The sequence below is a fragment of the Hypanus sabinus genome, chromosome 3, assembly GCF_030144855.1.
Source record: "Hypanus sabinus isolate sHypSab1 chromosome 3, sHypSab1.hap1, whole genome shotgun sequence".
Classification (NCBI taxonomy): domain Eukaryota; kingdom Metazoa; phylum Chordata; class Chondrichthyes; order Myliobatiformes; family Dasyatidae; genus Hypanus; species Hypanus sabinus.
In genome coordinates, this window is record NC_082708.1 from 29,445,631 (window position 1) to 29,471,205 (window position 25,575).

Sequence of the window (25,575 nt, forward strand, 5' to 3'; positions counted from 1 at the left end):
ACGACATTTTTCTTGTAAATATTGGAAGTTTAAATGAATGAGAATCTGGGTATTAATTGGGATATTTCCTGGAAATTTATCTTGTGACATTATTTCAAGTACTCTTAATATGTCTATGTCAAACTCCTCTGCTTCCTTTTTAAGCACAAGAGAATTGTTTACTTTAGCCACGGATCAAGCTTTAACACCAGCAGTAATTTACAAGTCTAATGTCTCCTCAACATCGTAACGTATTGAGATGAAAGTTAGAAGCAACTGGGCCCTTAGGAGCAATCAACTGTTCATTATTGTACCTAAGTGTGTGCATGTGCATGCATTTATGCAGTCTATCAGATCGATTTTAATGATAATAATAAACCACACAGGTTTAGTAATAAACATGCCTTTCCTCTGTCATTCTACAGAATTCAGGATTAAATTGATAATATAAAAATAGCTAAAATCAGTCAAAAAACTGTATATTTTTCTCATGTATTGGTTACACTATAACTAAGTATTTCAAATTAAAGAATAAAAAGATTGTATAAATTAACCAGCAAGAAAATTACTATTTGGCCTTAGTTAATGAGTGTCGTTGGATTGCCCGCTGATGTTAATTACATGGTAGTACTGCAAAGTCCCTGCCTGTGGAACCAGAAAACTGCATTTTCTTCTGCCTCACAGCTGGAGACAGGGCAGCAAACATCCTTGTCTTGCTACCATCAGTGAAAGTGCTTGCAAGCCACTGATTTTTTCATTAGACCCATTGACATGTCTAGGTTTTCAGTCAATTAGATAATTTGCACCCAATTCTAGACCATGATACAGAAATCGTAACACCCTACAATTTTCTGTGCTCTCTTCTGTCAAGTCCTGGAATTCCAACCACCACCCCCCCCCCCCCAAACCTCTCCACCTCACTACATAGAGTCATAGATTCTTAGAGCATTACAGCTCAGAAACAGGCCCTTCAGCCCATCTAGTACTACCAAACTGTTATTCTACCTAGTCCCATTGACCTGGACCATACAATTCCCATCCATGTACTTATCCAAGCTTCTCTTAAATGTTGCAGTTGAACCCACGACCTCCACTTCCAATGGCAGCTTAATCCACATTCGCACCACTCTTAAAGTGAACAAATTCTCTCTCAGGTTCCTCTTAAATATTTTCCCTTTCACTCTTAACACATGACTTCTATTCTAGTCTCACTGAACTTCAGTAGAAAAAGCCTGTTTGCATTTACCCCTCACAACTTTGTATACCTCTATCAAATCTCCTCTCATTCTCCTATGCTGTAGGGAATAAAATACTAACCCGTTCGAACTTTCCCTGCACTCTGGTCCTCAAGTCTTGGCACCAACTTTGTAAAAGTCCTCTAATTTCTCTAGGTCCTTTCTTTGACATGTCTCTGCCATATTAATTAAAATCAATCTCTTTAACTATGTCTTTTCACCAGCACTCCTAATTATTACTTTTGTAGCTTCGGGTCAGATTCCGGTTGAAATCTGTGAAATACTATACTGCATTAATAGTTCTGCATAGATGCAAGAAGTTGCCAATGTTGGTTTTGCAAGTGATGGTAAGGAATTTGAATTGTATTCAATGGAGTTTATTACTTACATCCTTCATATACATGAGGAGTAAAAATCTTTACATTACGTCACTGTCTAAATGTACAATGTGCAGTTTACAGTAATTTATAGTAAATAGTATGTAAAGGAATATAACATAGAAATACAATTGTGTCAGCATGAATTAATCAGTCTGATGGCCTGGTGGAAGAAGCTGTCCCAGAGCCTGTTGGTCCTGGCTTTTATGCTGCGGTACCGTTTCCTGGATGGTAGCAGCTGGAACAGTTTGTGTTTGGGGTGACTCAGGTGCCCAATGATCCTTCAGCCCCTGCTCACACACCTGCCTTTGTAAGTGTCCTGAATAGTGGGAAGTTCACAACTACAGATGCACTGGGCTGTCCGCACCACTCTCTGCAGAGTCCTGCGAATGAGGGAAGTACAGTTCCCATACCAGGCAGTGATGCAGCCAGTCAGGATGCTCTCAATTGTGCGCCGAAAGAAAGTTCTTGTGATTTGCTGGCCCATACCAAACTTCTTCAATCGTCTGAGGTGAAAGAGATGTTGTTGTGCCTTTTTCACCACACACTGATGATAAAGACAGGGTTGTCAAACAAGCTTGTCGGTAACTGACTTAAGAAGATTTAACCATGTACGGAACAGTAACTCGTGAATATGAATGTAAGGAGTATAAGTTTTAGTTTTATGGAATTTTGGTGACACTATATCTGAAGTACAGAGTATAGGGTTGTCCATCTTATTTTAGAAAAATATTAATGTATTGGAACCAGCTCTGGTAAGCTTTAGGTGGTATTCCAAGTATTTTGCCTGATGAGTCAAGATCAAACAAATTGGCTTTATAAGAATGAAAGTGGACTTGATTGAAAAGTATTGGATCCTGGGGGGTTTTGACAGAGCATCTTTCCCCCTGTGAGAGAATCTAAAACTAGGCATCACTATTTATAAAGAAAGGGTTACTCATTTTAGGCAGAATGGGCAAAAATATTTCTTCCAGAATGCCAAGGGTTCTCAGACCCCTCTTCCTTAAAGGGTGGTAGAAGCAAAGCCTCTGAATATTTGGAGACTGAAATGGATGGATTCCTGATAAGAAAAGGAGTGCAAATGGGAATGGAGAGTTGAGTGTTCAGTCAACAGACTTATTGAATTTTGGAGCTGACTCCTGCTCTGAATTCATATGTCTGTACATTAGTGTTGTAGGACAGTAGCTATTGCTTGCACTAGCAAGGACAGCCAAGTAGCTGTTGGAAATGCAGGTAGAAAAATAGAATAAGGAAGGAGGGGAAAAGAAGATAGATTCTTCCCTTGCAGTTTCCTCTTCCCATTTTCACCATCCCATGTTCCAGCCTCTCCCAGCTTCTGTGTGCCATGTTATTATCAGTTAGATATACATTTTTGAAGGATCAAGGTATTGATCACTTGCAACAATGGCAACTTGTTGCATCTACGCAGGACTATTAATGCAGTATACTATTTCACAGATTTCGACCACAATCTGACCTGAAGCTACAAAAGAAATAATTAGGAGAGTTGACCTAAATCCTGGTGACTGAGATTGATTTTAATGAATATCAGAGAGATGTCAGAGAGTAATTAGCAAGGATGCTGCTGCAACTTGAGTTATAGGGGAAGTTTGTACAGGTTAGAATTTTATTCCCTGGAGTGTAGAAGATTTGATAGAGGGATAGAAAATTGAGGGGTAAATGCAAACAGACTTTTTCTACTGAAGTTAGGTGAGACTAGAATTAAAGGTCATAGGTTAAGAGTGAAAGGTGAAATACTTAAGGGGGACCTGAGGGGGAACTCAGGGTTTATCCATGCAGAATTGGCACGGAGGAGGAAATGAGGCCTTGGACAGATGCAGATGATATTGAATGGCAGAGCAGGCTTGAGTGGTTGAGTAGCCAAATGGCCTACTCCGACCCTCTTTGTTTCTTACGTTATCTTGAATTCTGATGAAAATTTATTGATATGAAAGGCTAACTCTGTTGTCACAGGCACTGGCAGATCTGTTGACTACCTCAATTCATTTCTGTGTTTACTTCAGATTGCCAACATCTGCTGTGTTTTGTTTTTGACTCCTTATCAATACCTCTCCCTGACCTTGCGTGAATGCTCACAATGTTGCACGGAGCTCTCCTTGTGAAAACACGCCAGCAGATGGATGGTCCCAGTGACAAGCTTGCATCCCATAAGCCTGGGTTGCAGTCTGTTGGCACCCCATTACAATTTAAACGCTTTTCTACACTCCATGTCCTTCAAACAAATGGTTAAATCAAATTGACATTAAACCTGCCTTATTGGATGTTTACAAAGAAATATTTTACCACATTGTAACAATAACCATTTTGAATGTATTTTCTGGTTTCATGGCAATTGCTCACAAAACCAATGCAGAAAGCACACCAAAATTCCTTTACCACAAGCACATCACTCAGGCCTCTATTATATTCTCCTGGGGATATAAACTCTGGACGAGACATTTAAGCTGCCACATCTGTATCTAACTAGAATTGCTGTGACTACAGTGCAACCTCCAGCAGCCTCTTTGTTGGAACTGGAGACAGAGAGCTGATTAAAGCACCAGCGAATCAATAGCTGAGAGTACTTTTAATCAACTTGAGTCCTCCGTTCCAGAATAGAACCTGCTGAGTCTGCACGGCTTGTTAGAAACCTGTTTGCAGGTGGTGCGCTTTTTAAATGCAGACACTCCTCCAGATGTCTTAGTACATAGTTCAAGCCAAAAAGAGATTTGGCACAACATACTGAAGTTTACAGAATAAGGGGATACAATGGTGAGATGGCCAACAAGTTAAACTCTGAATGTAACCTTACAGTAATGACTAATCCACGCAACGCTAAGTGGAGGTAAACCAGCTCTGCACTGAAATATTCCTTGTGCTTTACCTTCATATTTTAGGTAATTATGATGGAATTTTACAGAAAGTTAGTAGTTTTATATCTAGTCAGATTCTTTCGGGTTTTGAAAGAATATGACTCCAATAGGCAAGTGAATAAGATGGTAAAAAATAAAAAAAATACATGGCATTCCTGCCTTCATTGGTCAGGGTACAGAGCAAAAGAACTGGGAGAGCCATGTTGCAACTGTATGAAACTTGGATTTGTCCGCACTTGGAGCAGGGGACAACCCTGTTACGATGAAATGACTCGCAGAAATCTGATTTTATACAGAGTCTCCCATACAATTTTACAGCAGTTTTAAGGCTAGTAAGAATTCTGATTAGTGCAGGGGAAGAAGCTGTTCCTAAAACATTGAGTGCTTGTCTTCAGGCTCCTGTTGGTAGTAATAAAGAGAGAGCATATCTTGGGTGATGATAGTCCTCAATGATAGATGCCGCCTTTTTGAGGCATCACCTTTTGAAGATGTTCTCGATGCTGGGGAGGCTAGAGTCCATGGTGTTGCTGGCTGAGTTTGCAACCCTCTGCAGCTTTTTCTGAACTTGTGCAGTGGCCCCTCCATACCAGATGGTGATGCAACCAGTTAGAATGCTTTCCATGGTCCACCTGTAGAAATTTGCTTAGGAGATATACCAAACAGGGCAATACTGAGGTTACAGTCAGATGAATTTATTAAATGATGAACAGGCTCGAGGTGTAGATTGATATCTCTTGGTCTTAATTCATATATTCATACATACAATATTTCTGTCGAAGAGTATGAGCATTTCACTGGTGTCCTAAGGCAATATTTATCCCACCAGTGTCCTGGGCCAATATTTATCCCACCAGTATCCTGGGCCAATATTTATCGTGCCAGTGTCCCAGGTCAATATTTACCCACTGGTGTCCTGGGTCAATATTTATCCTACCAGTGTTTTGGGCCAAAATTTACCCTCCAGTGGCCTGGTTCAATATTTACCCTCCAGTGGCCTGGTTCAATATTTGCCCACCAGTGTCCCTCACTCTATTATTAAATCATACTCACTACATTGATGGTTGCTTTGTGGAAACTAACTATTTCACATCCATTATTTATTTATTGAGATACTGCGTGGAATAGGCCCTTCTGACACTTTCAGCTGCGCACCCAGCAACCCCCAATTTAACCATAGCCTAATCACAGGGCAATTTACAATGACCAATTATTCAACTAACCGCTATGTCTTTGGATTGTGGGAGGAAACCAGAGCATTCAGAAGAAACCCACGTGGTCACGGGGATAACATACAAACTCATTAGAGACAGTGGCAGGAATTAAAACAGCAATGAAAGCTCAAAACTGTAACATCGGTTATAATTATAAGATTTTGAATGACTTAAAAATGAAGTGTTGCTTCAATGTAAAAACATTTTGCTTTCACTTTAATGGTGATTAGACTGGGGGCTGGATTGAGCCAGCGGCTTGATGATCTGATCTTTGATTGGTTCTTTGCAAAGGTGAATTAAAATAAATTGGACGTGTGTAGCATGAGATATGTTTTGCAATACAATAGATCAGTGGGGGTTTGGCTTTTTGGATGCTTGTTTGCATTGCAAGAACTTCAGCGCAGGTACTTTTGGAAAAAATAATTAATTACTTTTTACAGGAAATAGCTAAGTAGAGTTTAATTTGTCTGAGAGAGGATGAATCAGAATAAGATTTATTATCACTGACGTGAGATTTGTTGTTTTGTGGCAGCAATTCAGTGTTTGTCATTAAAAGATGACTGTTAGAATAACAATAAATAAACAAACAGTGCAAATGAGGAGTAGTGAGGTAGTACATATGTTCATGGATAATTCAATAATCTGATGGTAGATGAGAAGAAACTGTGGAAGTTGTTTCTAACATTGCCTGCTTAAAACTGAATCAAAAAGAAATAGCAATGCATGACTCATATGCATAATGTGTGGGCTAATAATTACCTTCAGAATACACAGGAGATTCTGCTGATGCTGGAAATCCAGAGTAACACATACAAACTATGGGAAGGAATGAAAAGCCAATGTTTCAGGCAGAGACCCCTCATCAGGACTTAAGGTATACTTTGGGGAAACAACTGTACTAAATAATTGGAAATGATTGCTACCACAAATCTCTCTTGCTCTGCCAGAGGTAGGCCTCACTTCACAGCAGCTGAGGGAATTTGATGAAGGCTATGATCATGTATTTTCTGCTGGAAAAGCTTTGGTGGAAACAACACTTGTGCTCTGAAATGTCATTGGTTTTGTTCCTTTTTTCACAGATGTTGCCTTCATGCGTCTAACATTTTCTTTACTTTGGATTGCTTGGCATGTGTTTTGCTTTGGCGAGACACTGAAAATCGTGAATGGATGCAGAATATCTAAAAGTTGAAGTTCAAGTTAGAGGTAAAGACCACTTTGCGGCTTTGGTATTAGGACAGCAGTTCCACTTGAGTTCGGCAACTTTTTGATACTACATTCAATTACTTTGTGGGTCAGGATGAAAGAATGATCAGACTACTACGGCCATGAGGCTATGAGACCGTTGTGAGAACGGACTGGTTTGTTATACTTACGGAAGAAATCTGCCTGGCTCCCTGATGTACTGTAACAATGACAATAGTACCTTGCCAATAGGAAAACGTTGGACACACAGTTATAGTTTTATTGCAAGCCTTATTGTATTGCAAAATTGCAATACCTCTATTGTACTCAATACAATGTGAGAATTATTTTTGCAGGGAATTGGCCAGACTTCATTTGGAGTGTTGTGTGGTTTTGGATCACTGACACATAAATGGAGAGTGGGAGTTCAAATTTGCAGGAAGACAGAGTGAGGATTTATAACAAGAAAAAGCAATGGGATTATTTCAACTGGAAAGAAAAGAATTGAATTCGATCAGTTTGTAATTCTATTGATACCATTCTCATCTTTGGGCTCAAGGTTGTGGACTGTCAAAGATTGGGTCATAAAACCTGGGCTGAATTTTTAATTGAGTACAGAAGATAATCTGCACTGTAGCAGCTGTATGTGCCAGAAGAGGTGCTTAGCTAAGACTGGATGCAAGGCCTTGACCCAAAATCTTGACATACAGCTTTTGTCTCCACAGATGCTGCTTGACTTACTGAGTTCTTCCAGTGTTCGGTTATTTCTCGTTCTGGATTTTTTCAAAAAGTGTCTCTTTTGTCCTCTTTAACTAAGAACTTATCTTCATTATTGTTTGATTGCATAGAAATCCCAAGAGAGCTATTTGTAAGTAAGAGGATCATCTCTGGTGCTAAAGCCAAAAATTAAACACACAAATTAACTGATTATTATTATATTGTTGTTTGAAGGAGCTGATTGTTTGCAAATTGCAATGGTAAATACACTTCAAATATTGGTACAAGAGAAAATCTGCAGATGCTGGAAATCCGAGCACCACACACAAAATGTTGGAGGAACTCAGCAGGCCAGGCAGCATCTATGGAAGAGTACTGTCAATGTTTTGGGGCAAAACCCTTCAGCAAAACTTCAAATGTTATACGTTGAATCTAAAGCAAGTGGAATGCCGTGAGACTGTGATAAGTCCCATATCTATGCAGGTGCTCAGGATAGAAGAAACTTTATGGTGAGAACTAGGACTAACTTCACTGGAAAAGATTTTCTTAAGTCGCATGATTATGCTTTGGCACTTAGATGGCCTCAGATATGTTGTGAATATGCTTCTGTTATCTACAGTTTACTGCATAGGGAATAAGACTATTTTCTCAGGGTGTTGAGAAATGTACACACTTGTCTGCACAATTGAGATAAAAGTTATTTTGAGTATTGGAATTAATTAACAATGAATATAAACAGGCAAATAGCAAAAATAGTATCTTCAGGCCTTCCCATGTGGAACAAAAATGGCATATAGTGAAGGTTCTGATGTTATTGGACTTGTAACCCTGTAAACATAGAACAAACAAACATGAGTTTTCTTGCTTGCTCGGTATGGTTATGCCTGGATAACTATGTACTGTCTGGCTTTGCATTGCGTGTGATAGGATTTGAGTGTCTTATGGCTTTCATTTTAAAAGCATTGTTTGTGATACCATGGGGATTGAAAACATCTTGCTGTGCAATGGAAGGACGCTGATTAACTGGAAGGGGTGTACAAGACCCAGAGCAGTTCATGAGGTGAAAGTGTAAAGCAACAAGTGACTCTGCCAGAAAGCCATAACTGAGGTGGTTAACTACGACCATGGACTTGCATTAGACAAAACAAAGCATATTAAAGGTCTTTTCACCTAATTAGCACAGACTTCTTTTAAAAGAATTGGAGACTCCAGCTGCTGCAAAGGTTTTGTTTTGTGGTAATAACATACATGTTGAATCAGTTATGGATATATTAAACTCCAGCTCCTCACATCTGTCAAGTAGAGTTATGGGTGTTATATAAACAGGTCCAAACGTCTGTGGGTGGCTTTCACACTTTGATTTAGAGAATTAGTCACAGTTTATTACTTTTCTATTCAGTTGTAACTCAGGGCCAAAAGGATATTTTAATGGACATGCCACTGTAACATCAATTCGATTACATTATAATGATGAGCCAATGGCTTTGAAGAGCTAAACCCTTAATCCCTTGTGCTGTTATTAATTTGGCTGGCTGCTTCTGAGGGATAAGTGAATCTCTCACCTCCACAGGCATGCACGTTTAGGCTATCGGCTTTTCGTGGAAGAATAATGTTTATTTTCCAATATAAACACATCCTTTTGAAAGATAAAAGACCATTTTGATTAACTCAAAGTCTTCATAGATAACAGCATGCAATGTACATTCATGGTTAATAAAGGATATTGCCAGAATAGTAAGTATGGTACACTTTATTCCTTGTGTCAACTTCTGGTGAGTTTTGCAAGTACTCTGGAGAATTATCATTGAAAATGCAAAGGCGATAATGGAACTGCATGATCAGAATTGAACCAAAAGACAACAGTGGAGTATTATTCTTTTATTTTTTGGAATCTAAATATTGTGAGCTCAGTGGAATTCCAGCCATTAAAGAAATTCCATCCATATCCTCAGCCCTTCCCTGATTTCAACAGCTAACATCTTGCATATTGCCTGTTCGTCTGTTTGCACTTCTCACTCAGACCCCATGGAAAGAAAGTAACAGCAAAGACAAGAGTGGCTTGCTTGTTTCTGAGCTAATGAGTCTGTAAATAAGAAAACAATAAATAATTTGGGCATAACACCTTAAAACCCTTATACCACCTTAACCTCAGATGCTGATTCACATTCTGTGTATTTGTATCGTTCCCTGCTCCAAATCCTAATATTGAAGTTGAAATCACTGTGGAAGAGCAACAGACTAAACGAGTCAATGTCTGTTTTTAAGAAAACTGCACATACAGAATTCATACATATGAGTGATACAAATCACTTGGTTCATTTTAGTTGCATCTTCTCCTGTTGGTTAGTGCAATTTTTTTCCAATATCGTTGTTATGTGAATGAAGTCACTGGAGTAAAGTACTGGTAGACATGAAGTGGCCTCTTTATCTAACAAAACAAGATACAGTAGCATCACATTGAAACCCTCATATTGGAAAAGTCTGCTTGGCCCAGCCTTACACATTATTTTATGTATTAAAGAGCAGAGAAAAATTCAGGACAATTCAAACATATCCATATTTTGAAGAAGTTTGGTATGGTTCTCTTCTCTCCCCCCCCCCCCCCCCAAATGCTAAGAACTTTTTAAAGGGGCATGATTGAGAGCATCCTGACTGGCTGTATCACTGCCTGGTATGGCAGTTGTACTTCCCTCAGTCGCAGGACTCTGCAGAGAGTGGTGCCAACAGTCCAGAGCATCTGTAGATGTGAACTTCTCACTATTCAGGACATTTACAAAGACAGGTGTGTAAAAAGGGCCGGAAGGATCATTGGAGGCCCAAGACACCCCAACTGCAAACTTTTCCAGCTGCTACCATCTGGGAAATGATACCATAGCATAAAAGCCAGGACCAACAGGCTCTGCGACAGATTCTTCCACTGGGCCATCAGACTGATTGATTCATGCTGATGTTACTGTATTTATGTTATATTGACTATCCTGTTATACATAATATTTATTATAAATTGCTATAATTACACATTGCACATTTGAACGAAGACATGTAACGATTTTTACTCATGTATTTGAAGGATGTAAGTAATAAAGTCAATTTAATTCAACTTAATTTACAAATGCTTCCTTTGAAATATACATCCCTTTTACACCTCCCCCCTTGGCACCCATACACCCAAATACACACAAATAACAGATTTAAATCGGCATTGTCTACCCATTGTTCAAAGTTGTATTTTATATTTAATCTCCAATGTATATTCAGATCTGAAGGTTGGTCACCGAAGTCAATATTCGCTTTGTGTCCTAACCCCAGAAAGATCCTAACAAGTACGATTGGGTACAGTCCTAGCTTGAAGGATATTTCCAATAGTGCAAGAGTCTAGGACCAAAGGGCATGGCCTCAGAATAGACGGATGCCCCTTCAGAACAGATGAGGAAGAATTTCTTTAGCTAGAGTGAGTTGAATCTGAGGAATTCATTGCCAGGGACCACTGCAGAGGCCAAGTCATTGGTACGTTTAAAGTGGAGAAGAAGTCATCGGTACATTTAAAGCAGAGGTTGATGGGTTGTTGATTAGTAAGGGCTTAATGGTTATGGGGAAAAGACGAGGGTTTGGGTTGAGATGGAAAAGATATCAAGATGGACCTACTCCATGCTGTATCTCAATAAGTAAATAAATAAATAAAACACTTGAAGGAAGAAGGGTGTTAAGCCAAATCCTATTGACTGTACAGCAGTTGAAGTATTGCAGCTGTACCTTGCCGTTCTTTGAAAATCCAGTGCTTCTGCAGGAGTGTGACTCACTGAACTTTCTAACTACTCTAACCTTGCTAAAATCTTAGCTTATTAGTGCCCGGAAATCTGCCCCATACATGGAGAATTTCAAACACAGATTTAACCATCACCTGCTGATCTGGTCTTGCTGGTGGATGTGTTAGGTCATGGGAAGGGTATAGTCCTTAACCTTCCAAAATCTTTTACAAATAATCAAGGCATGTTATTACACTGTTCGTGGCTATCAGTGTCACTCCTGTTGGACATCTGTCCTTACTGCAGCTGCCTTCAGCTGTCTTGTTTTCATCAACTTTATGCTTTTGGAGGTAAACAAATATTATAATTTTTCAAGTATTTCTAAGTAGTCTAACAGCAACCATTGAAGTACATATCTGCTTATTGTTCCCTTAAATATGAGCATCTTGAACTTTTGTACTAATGAAGAGCAGAAGTAGTCCACACAGCCCCTTGAGCCTGCCTTATGATCTCAGTTCATGGCTGATCTGACTGTAACCTTAATTTTCTATTCCTGTTTGCCTATAGTATTTTTTCGACTTTGCTTATTCAGAATCTTCTTAAAAATATTCAAAAACTCTACTTCTATCGGCCTTTTGAAGAAGGGGCTTCCAAAACCCCTGATCCTCTGAGAAAAGTATTCTTGATCTTAAATGGATTACATATTATTTTTAAGGATTGATCGTTAACTCTAGATTGCTCAGTTTCCATCCTGTCAACACTCCTCAGGATCTTACTGAAAATCAAAAATAAGAGCATGAATGCTGGAAATCTGAAATAAAAACAGAAAATGCCAGAAACGCTCAGCAGGTCAGCTCACCTCAGGATCTTGCATTTCAATCCAATCCCAACTTCAGTGGACCTGAGCCTAGACCTGAGACAATCTGGAGACAGGTATCAGTCTTAAAACTCTAGCTGCAAGAAATCTGAAATAGAAACACTCAGCATTTCAGGCAGCTTCTGCGAGAAACAGAATTATATTTCAGTTCCAAAACCCTAACTGTGTTTTCTTTCCACAGTTGCTTTATAGGGGGTCTGAGCAGGAATAGCATCACACAGCATGTATTTGGAATCTAGAATGTCCTTTCTGAGCAGGTGGCTTGTCAATTTCACCGATGTTTCCTTAAATTTCTACCTTGCCTTTAAATTCACAAGAGTTTCTCTTTTCCTTAACTACCACTCCATGAGCCTTTGCATCCAATACATCATTCCCCACAACTTCTTCCATTTCCAAAGGGATCCTACCTGCAAACAAATTTTTACTTCACCCCTCCCTCTACTTTCTGCAGCGATCGCTCCTACTGTGATTCCCTTGTCCATTTGCCCCTCCCCACATTTCCTGCGAGCAGCCTAAGCAATGCTGCTGCCTGTAAGGAGTTTGCACGTTCTTCCCTGACCACGCGGGTTTGCTCCAGGTGCTCTGGTTTACTCCCACAGTGCAAAGACATACCAGTTGGTAGGTTATTTGTATGTAGGCATCAGTTAGTCTCGAGAGACCATGGATTTGCGCTTTGGGAAGTTTCCAGGGTGCAGGTCTGGGCAGAGTTGTATGGGAGACTGGCAGTTTCCCAAGCTGCAAGTCTCCCCTCTCCACACCACTGATACAGCTTGGCCCTAGTCTCATCGCAGAGTAATGTGTGGTTAAGTGCCTTGCTCAAGGACACAACACGCTGCCTTAGCGGAGGCTCGAACTAGCAAATCTTCAGATCACTAGACCAACACCCTAACCACTTGGCCATATGCCAACACAGGTGAATTGTAAATTGTACTGTAATTAGGCTAGTATCAAGTTGGGGATGTGGCTCAAAGGGCCAAAAGGGCCTAGTCCATGTTGTATGTCAATAAATAAATAAAATAAACAAACAAGGTGTTTTTAACCATAGAACTGTTGCTCACTGGATGTGTTTTTTTGTTGTTCACACCATTCTCTGTAAACTCTAGCGACTGTTGTGTGTGAAAATCCTAGGAGGTCAGTCTGAGATACTTAATCCACTCCGCCTGCCACTAACAAACGTCCCACAGTCAAAGTCGCTAGGATCACTTCCCACTTGGACATTTGGTCTGAACAACAACTGTCTCTCTGGAGCACGTCTGCATGCCTTTATGGAATGAGTTGCAGCCGTATGATTGGCTGATTTGAATGACCAAGCAGGCGTATAGGTGTATATAACAAAGTGACCACTGAGTGTATATGAATATGATGTCAGCACTCAAGGGAGTGAATTAACAAGAGAGGTTGAGTAGGTTGGGACTCCTTTGATTGGAGTATAGGACAATGAGGGGTCATCTTATAGAGACGTATACAATTATGAAGAGTACAATAATGTGAATGCACTTTGTGGAATCAATAGCTAGTGGGCATGTATTAAAGGTGAGATTGAAGAGACTCAATAGATATGCAAGAAAAACAAGGTAACATGACTTAATGACTACTCCCCTGTGGCTCTGACATCCACTTTCATGAAGTGCTTTGAGAGCTGCTAATGGCACACTTCATCTCCAGCCTTCCTCAACCCATTGCAATTCATCTATGACAAATGCCGTTTCCCTAGCCCTATATTCAACTCTGGAGCATTTAGACAGTAGAAATACTTATATTAGACTATTGCTTATTGACTACAATCCTAACTTCAGTACTATAATACTGGAGATCTCCCCTCTATGGACTCTGATCACACTTCCCACAGCCTCAGTAAAGCTTCCAGCACAATCAAAGACTCCTCACACCCCAGGCATTTTCTCTTCTCCTTCCTATCAAGCAGAAGATACCAAAACCCGAAAGCACGTGCCATCAGGGTCATGGGAGGCTTCTATCTCACTGTAATAAGACAATTGACTGGTTCCCTAGTATTTTAAGATATACTCTTGATCTTGCAATCTATTTCATTATTATCTTGCACCCTATTGTCCACATAGAGTGCATTTTTTCTGCAACTATTACTTTATTTTGCTCTTTTTATTGTTTTATCTTGTACTCTCTTAATGCACTGTTGTAATGAGCTGATCCTCATGAATGGATATACAAGCTTTTCATTGCTCCTCAGTACACGTGGCAATAATAAATCAACGTAACAAGAACCCGAGGGGCAACTCTTTCATTCAGTGAGTGGAATGAACTGCCAGAGGAAGTGTTTGAGGGAGGCATATTAACAACATTTAAACATTGCATAGATAAATGCTTGATAGGTAGATGGATAGGGAAGGTTTAAAGGGGTTCCCAACCTGGGGTCCATGGACCCCCACCACCCCCACCCTGACACCAGGGATCCATAGCATAATTGTGAGCCCCTGGTTGGAGGGTATATTTAACGCAGAGGTGGTTGATAGGTTCTTGATTAGTAAGGTTACAGGGAAAAGGCAGGAGAATCGGGTTGAGAGGGAAAATAAATCAGCTGAATGTCCTAATGCTGCTCCTATCTATACCTTACGGTCATTTGGCATGGGCCAAATGCGGGAAATGGGACTGTCTTAGATTGGAACCTTGGTTGGCATGGACAAGTTGGGCCAAAGTGCCTGTTTTCACCCTGTATGACTCTATGCAAAAAGGCTAAGGATTGAAATTATGACAAATGGAATGAATATCAATGGATACTTGACAGTTGACATAGACAAGGAGGGCCAAAAGGCCTAATTTCTTGTTGTATGACTGAGAAGCTGCCTCATCTGTTTCTGTTATTTTCTGTTTAATAACTCTCCTCTGGACTGCTTTCAGTATGTTTGCATTTCCCCACAATACAGTATATTCTATTTGCCAGACCTTTGCCCATTCACTTAGCCCATGCATAACCTTTTGAAATGCATGGACCTTTTGCATCTTGTAATTTATGGCAATTACCACTGACAAATTCAGCACCCATATTTTGCTTCCTTCATTCATGTTAATTACCATATACGTGCTAGAAATTCTAGGTCCTCGGGAAAACAGTCTGTATGGACTATTTCATCTGTCCCTTCTGTGGATGACTGCAGTCTGGCCACAATTATAGCACTGCTTTTAGCTCTTGATTGGAATCTTCCCCCTGCTGCTGTCTCACAGCCATCACGTGGAACTCCTCATGCTTTTAAGCTGCTCCTATCAGCTTGACATACATCAGGCAAAATCTGTGATTTTTAACACTACGATTTTAGTGTTATCATTACCTTTGTGATCAAAATCCTGACAACTAACTTACAGGTATGTAGCAACTGTGATATCGGGTTCTGTAGTCAATGATTTAAAGGAGCCCCTTGTACTACTATACGATACCTCAGCATTGATTACTTTGGCAAGCTCACTATGTCAACTGAGAAGATGGGCAAGGAAATGGCTAATGGAATATAACCCAGACAAGTGTGAATTGATGCATTTTGGATCACTAAAAGATATAGTTTCATGTTGGTGTATTAAATATTAAACCATGTCTCCAAAAAACATAGGATTAAGTTTTGCATTTAGGTCTCCATTACTGGGGAATTGGAGTGAGTCATGGTTATAAGTAGATAATTAACCTTGCACAAAATTGGAAATGGAAAATTCAATTAGGTGCTAACATCTTCTTGTTATAAAATAATGCTAGGAAAGGGAAATTAAATGAAAAGCAAGCAAATCATATAGATGAGGATCCATTAAGGATAAAAGGACTAATGTCATTAACTAGATTTTTCCCATATCACTTTAAACTCTGCTCTGCACTGGCAAAGCTGGGGCGAAAGTGAATTGGCCAAGTGTCATTGTTTGTGTACGAGCATAGGCTGTGCATTAAAGTGAGCCGCCTGTGGATTGCTGTGACTGAGCCTGGTATTGTTGTATTCATAGCCTACTCACATTGCAGTCACTTACTCAGATGGATGGTCTGGAGCTTTACTTAAGTGACAAATAGATTGCAGTGTGGATTGTAAAGTCCTCTACTTCCCCTTTGGAGTTCTCCGACATTTGTTAGGTACTCGGAGGATGCTGGATACACTCGGTGGAGTTTAATTGCTTACGAAATATTTAGCTCACCTTGAAATTTGTTGTTTTGCTGCAATCTATTGTAATAAAAACTATAAATTGCAATAAGAAGTATGTATTAAAAAAAAGTCATGCAAAAAGAGAGGGGAAACATACTGAAGAAATGTGCGTGGATTGATTTTCCATTCAGAAATCTGATCCTGAAACATTGAGTGTGTGTCTTCAAGCTCCTGTACCCCTTTCTTGATGGTAATGATGAGAAGAAGGCATGTCCTATGAGATGGGGTCCTTAATAACAGATGCTGCCTTTTTGAGGCATTGCCTTTTGAATAAATAAAACAACTATATCTATTTTTCTTACTGTAAGCTACAGTGTAGTTTATGCATTGCACAGTACTGCTGCCACAAAACAACACATTTCACAACATATGTCAGTAATAACAAATCTGATTCTGAATCTTTTTGATTCATTACCTGTCCAAATGCCTTTTAAATGTAATTGCTGGGCTACAAGTACATAGTTCCCTGAAAGTGGTGACGAATGTAGACAGAGTAGTGAAGGCGTGTGGAATGCTTGCCTTTTTTGACTGAGACTTCAAGTACGTGAGTTGGGACATCACGTTACAGTTATACAGCTTGCTGCTTCAGTCAAACCTGGAATATTGTGTGCAATTTCGGTCACCATACAACTGGAAGGATGTGATTCAGGGAGAAAGGGTACAGAAAAGATTGATAGGAACATTGTTTGCACAAGGGGAGATTGGTTAGGCTTGGCTTGGACATTTCTTCCCTGGATTTAAGATGAGAGTGGAAAGATTTAGAGGGGATGCAAGATGTATACACAGAGAGAGTTAGATATATGGAATAAGCTGCCAGAAGAGGTGAAAGAGTGAGGAATAATTATACTTAAATTAAATTTGAACAGGAAAGGTTTAGATGGATATGGGCCAAATGCAAGCAAAAGGGATTAGCTTAGATAGGCATTTTTGTCGGTGTGTACGTGCTGGAGTATCAAGTCTCTTATGGATGTACAAATACCAAAAGTAGTTGAAGTATTCAGCAGGTCAGGCTGAGGTCTTCACCTTTCAACTGTTAATTCTTACCTCTCTCTCTGCAGATGCTGACTGAGATGCTGAGTAAATAAAACCATAAGGTCATAAGATGCAGAAGCATAATAAGGCCATTTGGCCCATTGAGTCTACTCCACTACTCCATCATGGCTGATTTTTATCCCTTGCAATCCTATTTTCCTGCCTTCTGTCTGTAATCATTGATGCCCTGACTAATCAAGAGCCTGTCTACTTCTGCTTTAAATATACGCAACGATTCGGACTCCACAGCTATTTGTGGTGATGAATTCCACAATTCACCACCCTTTGACTAAATGATAGAGGACATGAGTGAAATGGAGCTAATTGTTTGAACATCCTTAATGATAACACAAGCAAAGTTCAAATAATTTAAATGCGATATGGGAAGTAGTCTGCTTTTTATGGATTCTTGTTTTTTTTTAAAAAGGCAAATTGCAGATCCCAACAGCGGAATAATGCATCATTCCAGCTGGTTTTGAGACTTGCTTTCTCTTCTACACTGCCGAATAAATAACATTTATTTTCTGTACCTAGTTAATTGCAAAAACCACGGAGTATCCTCGGGGAGAAGATTCCCCTGCATGGAAATTACAAGGATGGATGGTCTGTAATTGAGGAAATGTGGCCAAAGGTTTCTGTTTTTTGTTTGCCTTGGCATCAAAGGACCAGAAAAAGAAGTTGTGTTTCAAAAGAATTAGGCCGAATCATTTATCCCGCCATTAGACTATTCATAGACATTAGCCTTTCTTTGAAACAAACAGGTTATTTTTAATTACATAAGTGGGCAGTTGATTATTAGTTAATCAAAAACATATCGCTGGGATACCATGTCTCTCAGATTACATAAAATAAAACAAATGTCAAAGTCTTATGGTAAGAATTTAAAACCAAGAAATTAAAATAGAAAATTCAATATTTTATGGAAAGGTTTTACTTTAATAGATGTGTCTACAGTGCAGGGGATAAGTAGTTAAAGAATTTTCATGCATTACTACAATCGATTAGTCAAAGAGCATGACATTTAAAAATGAATGCCACTTGATAGCAGCAAACATGGACAATATAGCAAATAATCTTCACATATTCCTTACCCTAAAGCAAATTGAAGCAATGTTTGCTATTGGTATGTTTTGGTCTGATTTCTGTTTGTTTTAAATGACAAAGCTAGTTGATGTATATATGCTCTGCATCAGAACTGATAGATGTCAGCTCATGATGATGAGACAGAGAATTTTTAACTCTGTAACAAGAATACCCGGTATTCCTGTTACTATCCTCAGGAAAAACTTCAGACATAAAACCAATACTTCAAGAAGGTCAGCTATTCTTACCTGTCCTAAAGGCAATAGAGAGAGCTCTCTCAGCTTATTATGTCAAGCACAGTTAATAAATGTGGACTTGCAAATCTTTATGGTCAGCTTTGCCAGTGTAAATATGTCACAGCATATTCTTTGCGGCACACAGAAAATGCTGGAGGAACTCAGCAGGTCAGGCACCACCTATGGAAAGGATTTTAAAAGTTGACGTTTCAGGCTGAGGCCCTTCATGAGTCCTGATGAAGGGTCTCAGCCCAAAATATTGACTGTTTACTTCTTCCCAAAGATCAGAATCAGGTTTAATATCATCAGCATATGTCGTGAAATTCATTAATTTTGTGGCAACATGATAGATAAACAAAAAAACCCCAGAATTACAGTAAATATATATCCATATATTAAATAGCTATATTGATGGGTAGTGAAAAAAGCAGAAATCAAAGAAAGTCATGAGGTACTGTTCATGGGTTCAATGTCCATTTAGGAATCTGATGACAGAGGGGAAGAAGCTGTTCCTGAATCACTGACTGTGTGCCTTCAGGCTCCTGTACTTCCTTCCCAATCGCAACAATGGGAAGAGGTCATGTCCTGGGTGAAGGGGGTCCTTTGACAAGGTTCCACACGGAAGGTTAGTTAGGAAGGTTCAATTGTTAGGTATTAATATTGAAGTAGTAAAATGGATTCAACAGTGGCTGAATGGGAGATGCCAGAGAGTAGTGGTGGATAACTGTTTGTCAGGTTGGAGGCCGGTGACTAGTGATGTGCCTTAGGGATCTGTACTGGGTCCAATGTTGTTTGTCATATACATTAATGATTGATCTGGATGATGGGGTGGTAAATTGGATTAGTAAGTATGCAGATGATACTAAGGTAGGTGGCGTTGTGGATAATGAAGTAGGTTTTCAAAGTTTGCAGAGAGATTTAGGCCAGTTAGAAGAGTGGACTGAGCGATGGCAGATGGAGTTTAATGCTGGTAAGTGTGAGGTGCTACATTTTGGTAGGAATAATCCAAGTAGGACATATATGGTAAATGGGAGGGCATTGAAGAATGCAGTAGAACAGAGTGATCTAGGATTAATGGTGCATGGTTCCCTGAAGGTGGAATCTCATGTGGATAGAGTGGTGAAGAAAGCTTTTGGTATGCTGGCTTTCATAAATCAGAGCATTGAGTATAGGAGTTGGAATGTAATGTTAAAATTGTACAAGGCATTGGTGAGGCCAAATTTGGAGTATTGTGTACAGTTCTGTTCACCAAATTATAGCAAAGATATCAACAAAATAGAGAGATTATGGAGGAGATTTACTAGAATGTTACCTGGGTTTCAGCACCTAAGTTCAGGGAAAGATTGAACAAGTTAGGTCTTTATTCTTTGGAACATAGAAGGTTGAGGGGGGACTTGATAGAGATATTTAAAATTATGAGGGGGATAGATAGAATGGACGTGGATAGGCTTTTTCCATTGAGAGTAGGGGAGATTCAAACAAGAGGACATGAGTTGAGACTTAGGGGGCAAAAGTTTAAGGGTAACATGAGGGGGAATTTCTTTACTCAAAGAGTGGTAGCTGTATGGAATGAGCTTCCAGTAGAAGTGGTAGAGGCAGGTTCGGTATTGTCATTTAAAGCAAAATTGGATAGGCATATGGAATGGAATGGAGGGTTATAGGCCGAGTGCGGGTCAGTGGGACTAGGTGAGAGTAAGCATTTGGCACGGACTAGAAGGGCTGAGATGGCCTTTTTCCGTGCTGTAATTGTTATATGGTTATATGATGTAAACCACTTTTCTGAGGCACCGCTCCTTGAAGATGTCTTGGGTACTAAAGAGCTAATACACATGATGGAGTTGCCTGACCTACTGAGTTCCACCAGCATTTTGTGTGTGTTGTTCTGGATTTCCGTTATCTGCAGAAACTCTTGTGTTTAGAGCATATTCTTTGCCCATTTCTCCCAAGGGTAAGACACCATGTTCATAAAGCTGCAGGTTAACTGGAAAGATGGGCTCATTCCAGTCATTCTAAAAGCTGGTACTTTGTGGAGGTATCTGGAAGCATTCCTTTAAAAGTTGAAATTCACCGCCCAATTTTTGGAGGGAATAGTGAATCTGGTTCTGAATAATGTTACTTTATTTGGTGAAATCAGTAGTATTGTTTGAAGGCCTTCAACATATTTTTAAGTTAGTGCTAGCAATAGCGGGTCATTGAATACTACAGCACAGAAGCAGGCCCTTTGGCCCTTCTAGTATATGCTGAACTATTATGCTGCTTAGTCCCATAGACCAACACCCAGACCATAGCCTTTCATACTGCTCTTATTCATGTACCTGTCCAAATTTCTCTTAAATGTTAAAATTCAACCCACATCCACGACTTACACTGGCAGATTGTGGCTTCTAATATTCTTGGGCTGATCCAACTCTGTCAGAGTAATTGGAGCTGATAGAGCGACACCCAAGTAGACTCCTCCCAGAGGTCCCTACAAACATGAGTTTAGCCTCTTGATGTCATAAGGGAAGAACGTCCTAGGAATGAGATCAGAGATTGACTTTCTCCCTTGGTGACCATTTTGCCTATCTGATATCCTGTAACTCCCATTAATCGTCATGGATTAACACCTTGTCCAGTAATTCCCTGTCTGATTTCACAGGTTACAAAGGTTTAAAAAAAGATTTACATGTCCTAAAAAAGACCAGATGAGTGATCAATAAACTGCTTATTGATTGAATTCTTGAATGGCTGGCAAATGTGAAGCATGGAGAAGTAGTTTATTTCCTATCACACAGAGGTCATCTCACAATTTATTACAAAAATAATGCTGACCCTAAAGAAAAGTAACAGGTGTGACCCTGAATACTTCACTACTTGGTAGTTCAATTTTGTATTTCCCCCCACCCTGTCTCTTGAAATCATACTGTTCGACGAAAGCTTAGTCCAAGCATCACCAAGAGATCTTTTTTTTATTATTCATTCAAGGGGTGAGGGCTTTGTAGAGTGAGACAGCATTTATTTGCTTAGAAACATAGAAAATAGGTGCAGGAGTAGGCCATTCGGCCCTTTGAGCCTGCACCGCCATTCAGTATGATCATGGCTGATCATCCAACTCAGAACCCTGTACCTGCTTTCTCTCCATACCCCCTGATCCCTTTAGCCACAAGGGCCATATCTAACTTCCTCTTAAATATAGCCAATGAACCGGCCTCAACTGTTTCCTGTGGCAGAGAGTTCCACAGATTCACCAAGTACCTAATTGCCCTTGAGAAGGTGGTGGTGAGCTACCTGCTTGAACCACGGCAGGCCTCGAGGTGCAGGTTTACCCGCAATGCTATCAGCAAGAGAGTTGCGGGACTTTGACCCAGTGATATATTACCACATCAGGGTGATGTGTGGTTTGGAGGGCAACCTCCAAGGTGTTTTTACCTTATAGCAACTCAAGCCATCTGTCCTTGATATTGAGTTTTACCATCTACACTCCCTAACTTTGGCTTTCATTGTCCCTGACAGGAGGCCCTTCCAAAATGGATTGCTAAGGCTGAATTTTTTATTGTTTAGGGAGAGCTGAGAAGACTACAGGGGCAGAAAAAATGTGCTAGGCCCTTCATGTCTAACCCACTATTGAATATGATCATGACTAAAATACAGTATGCTGATCTAAACTCCTCTTCAATTCCATTTCTCCATACCTCTCTTTTCCTCCATCTTTCACATTTTTATCTATAAACCATAAGACCATAATCGATAAGCCTCATATGATAAGCCTTCTTGGGAATCTTTCCTGAACCCTCTGCAATGTCAGCACATCTTTACTTAATTTCTTAAAACGGCTAACAATACTCCAAATGTAGCCTCATTAGTGGCTTATAAAGCCTCATCATTACATCCTTGTTTTTATATTCTAGCTCTCTTGAAATGAATGCAAACATTGCATTTGCCTTCATTATCCCTGACTCAACCTGCAAATTCACCTTTAGGGAATCCTGCATGAGGACTCCCAAGTTTTTTTGCAGCTGGAATTTTGAAATTTCTCCCCATTTAGAAGATAGTCTATGCTTTTATTCCTTCTACCAAAGTACATGACCATACACTTCCCGATACTGTTCCATTTTCCACTTTTTGCCCATTCTCCTAAGCTGACCAAGTCCTTCTGCAGTCTCTCTACTTCCTCAATGCTACCTGTGACTCCATCTATCTTTGTATCGTCTGCAAATTTGGCCACAAAACCTTCAATTCATTCATCCAAATTATTGACATCCAATGCAAAAAGAAGCAGTCCCAACACTCACCCCAGCTGAACACCACTCCTTTTATTCCCACTTTTCACCTCCTGCCAATCAGTCAATGCCGTATTCATGCTAGTGTCCTTCCCATTCTAACATGAGCTCTTATCTTGTTAAGCAGCGTCAAGTCCAGCACCTTGTCAAAGGCTTTCTGAAAATCCAAATTCATAACATCCACCAATTGTCCTTTGTCTATCCTGCTTATTATTTCCTCAAAGAATTGCAACAGATTTGTCAGGCAAGATTTTTCCTTAAGGAAAACATGTAAACTTTGGCCTATTTTATCATGTACCTCCAAGTACTCCAAAATCACGGCCTTAACTATCAACTCCAATATCTTCCCAACCAGTAAGGACAGGCTAACTGGCTTCTAATTTCCTTTCTTTTGCCTTCCTCCTTGCTTGAGAAGTGGAGTGACCCTTGCAATTTTCCAGTCCTCCAGATCCATTCCAGAATCTAATGATTCTTGAAAGATAATTACTAAAGTCTCCACAATCTCTTCGAGACCTCTTTCAGAACCTTGGAATGTAGTCCATCTGATTCAGGTGACTTATCTACCTTCAGCCCTTTCAGTTTCTCAAGCACCTTCTCCCTAATAATAGGAACTGTGCTCACTCCTGCCCCCGATACACTCGGACCTCTAGCATACTGCTGATGTCTTCCACAGTGAAGGCTGAAGCAAAATATTTCCTCGTCCTCCATTACTACCACTCCAGTGTCATTTTCCAGTGACAAAATATGCCCCTCCTTTACTCTTTATATATCTGAAAAAACTTTTGGTATCCTCTTTGATATTATTGGCTAGCTTTCTGTCATATGTCATCTCATGCCCCCCCCCCCATGGTTTTTATAGTTGCCTTTTGTTGGATTTTAAAGGTGTCCCAATTCTCTAACTCACCACTAAAATTTGCTCTATTTTACGCCCTCTCCTTTGCTTTTATGTTGGCTTTGACTTCTCTTGTCAGCCACAGTTGTGTCATCCTGTCTTTACAACACTTTTTCTTTGGGATAATTTATCCTGCCTGTCATGCCTCTGTAATTCCCTTTATTCCGCTGTAATACTGATACAGCTGACTTCAGCTTCTCCCTCTTATATTGTAGGATGAATTCCATCATATTATGATCACTGCCTCTGAAAGGATACTTTACCTTAAGTTCTCTAGTCAAATCTGGTTCATAACACAAAACCTAATCCAGAATAACGGATCCTGGAATGGGTTCAACCACAAACTGCTCTAAAAAGCCATCCTGGAGGCACTCTACAAATTTTCTCTCAGGATCCAGTACCAACTTAATTTACTCAATTTACCTGCATACTGAAATCCCTCATGACTATTGTAAAATCGCCCTTTTTGACAAACCTCTTCTATCTCCAGTTGTAATTTGAATCTACCACCCCTCTACAAACTTCTAGTTTCCACCACTAGCTGGGTCATGGAATTCTCAAGACTCATTACCCTCTGTGACCTTCAGAATAAGTTTTTTGTACTTTTGTTTTAATGGGCTCATCTATAATCTTGAAGTTATTGAACTTTATCTTGAGCCTTGTTCAAGCATCTCCCACCAGTAAAAGCATCCTGACTTCTACCCTGTCAAGGGCCTTTTGGATGTTTGAATAAGTTCAACCCTCATTCTCCTAAACTGCAAGGAATGCAGACCAAATCTATTACAACACCATGCTAGGTAGAGAGTGTCTTTTGAGAGACAGTACTGCAGAAATAGTTCACATTTATATTTTTGTCAACTAAGCTTCTAGACTACAAATGTACGTTTTAACCTCGCCACTTCTTAATGTTCCCTTTCTCTTGGTCTGGTTTGGGAATAGATTGTTATTATGGAATATGTTAGAATGGATTGAAAACTGCCTCATAGAAGCAGAAAATTTAATTAAGTGGGCCCTTTTCAGACTGGAAGGAGGTAACTAGTGAAGTTCTATGGGGATCCATAATTGGTCCACTATTTACATTTATGACCTGGAAGAAGGCATATTTTGTAATGTTTCCAAATCTGCCACTGAAACAAAAATCGGTGGAAATTTTGTGCAGTTTCTAGATATGGATGCAATAAATAATGTTCTTTAAATGGTTGGAAACTGCGTGTAAATTCTAATCTCACTGTTGAGTGGTTTGTATGCTTTTCCACAAGTGTCACAAGGTAAAGTTTACATTCCTTTTACACTCTGTAAAATGATCATGTCATAAAGTGTAAAATTAGAATGAGACGACTGTATTAAGTTTAAGCACTTAAAATACTTAATATTTAACAAAGCTTTCTGCAGTACATCTGCTCTTAGATGTCTGAGAAACTCAGATGGATTAATTTTACTATCAATGCACAGTGGGGAATTTCGTTTTATATAGACAATGTATAATGAATTGAAATATCTGTTTAAACACTAAAGATTACTTAACAAGCTTTGTATACACTTGGCCTCACTGTGTTCAAATCCACCACTAATATTTATCTAAAGAAGTTAACAAAACCATTTCTTTCTGATTTTTTTTTGATGTCCCTAGGGAGAGGACGTTTCATGGATGGAGATACTTTTCAAAAAACGTTCTTTGAGGTTCAAATGGCAACATTTTTCTTTGCACAATGGTGTAAACCACAA

The 25,575-nt window shown here is 39.6% G+C and overlaps 1 long non-coding RNA gene across 1 annotated transcript in view; it reads left to right on the forward strand.

Moving 5' to 3' along the window:
* Positions 1-6,487: 6,487 nt before the first annotated feature.
* The window catches only part of LOC132390729 (uncharacterized), a 55,482-nt gene continuing 36,394 nt past the window's right edge, over positions 6,488-25,575 (forward strand). Inside the window, exons 1-2 of the long non-coding RNA XR_009510992.1 lie at positions 6,488-6,549; positions 6,755-6,878. This is a non-coding gene — a long non-coding RNA (uncharacterized LOC132390729). The remainder of the gene's footprint in view (positions 6,550-6,754; positions 6,879-25,575) is intronic.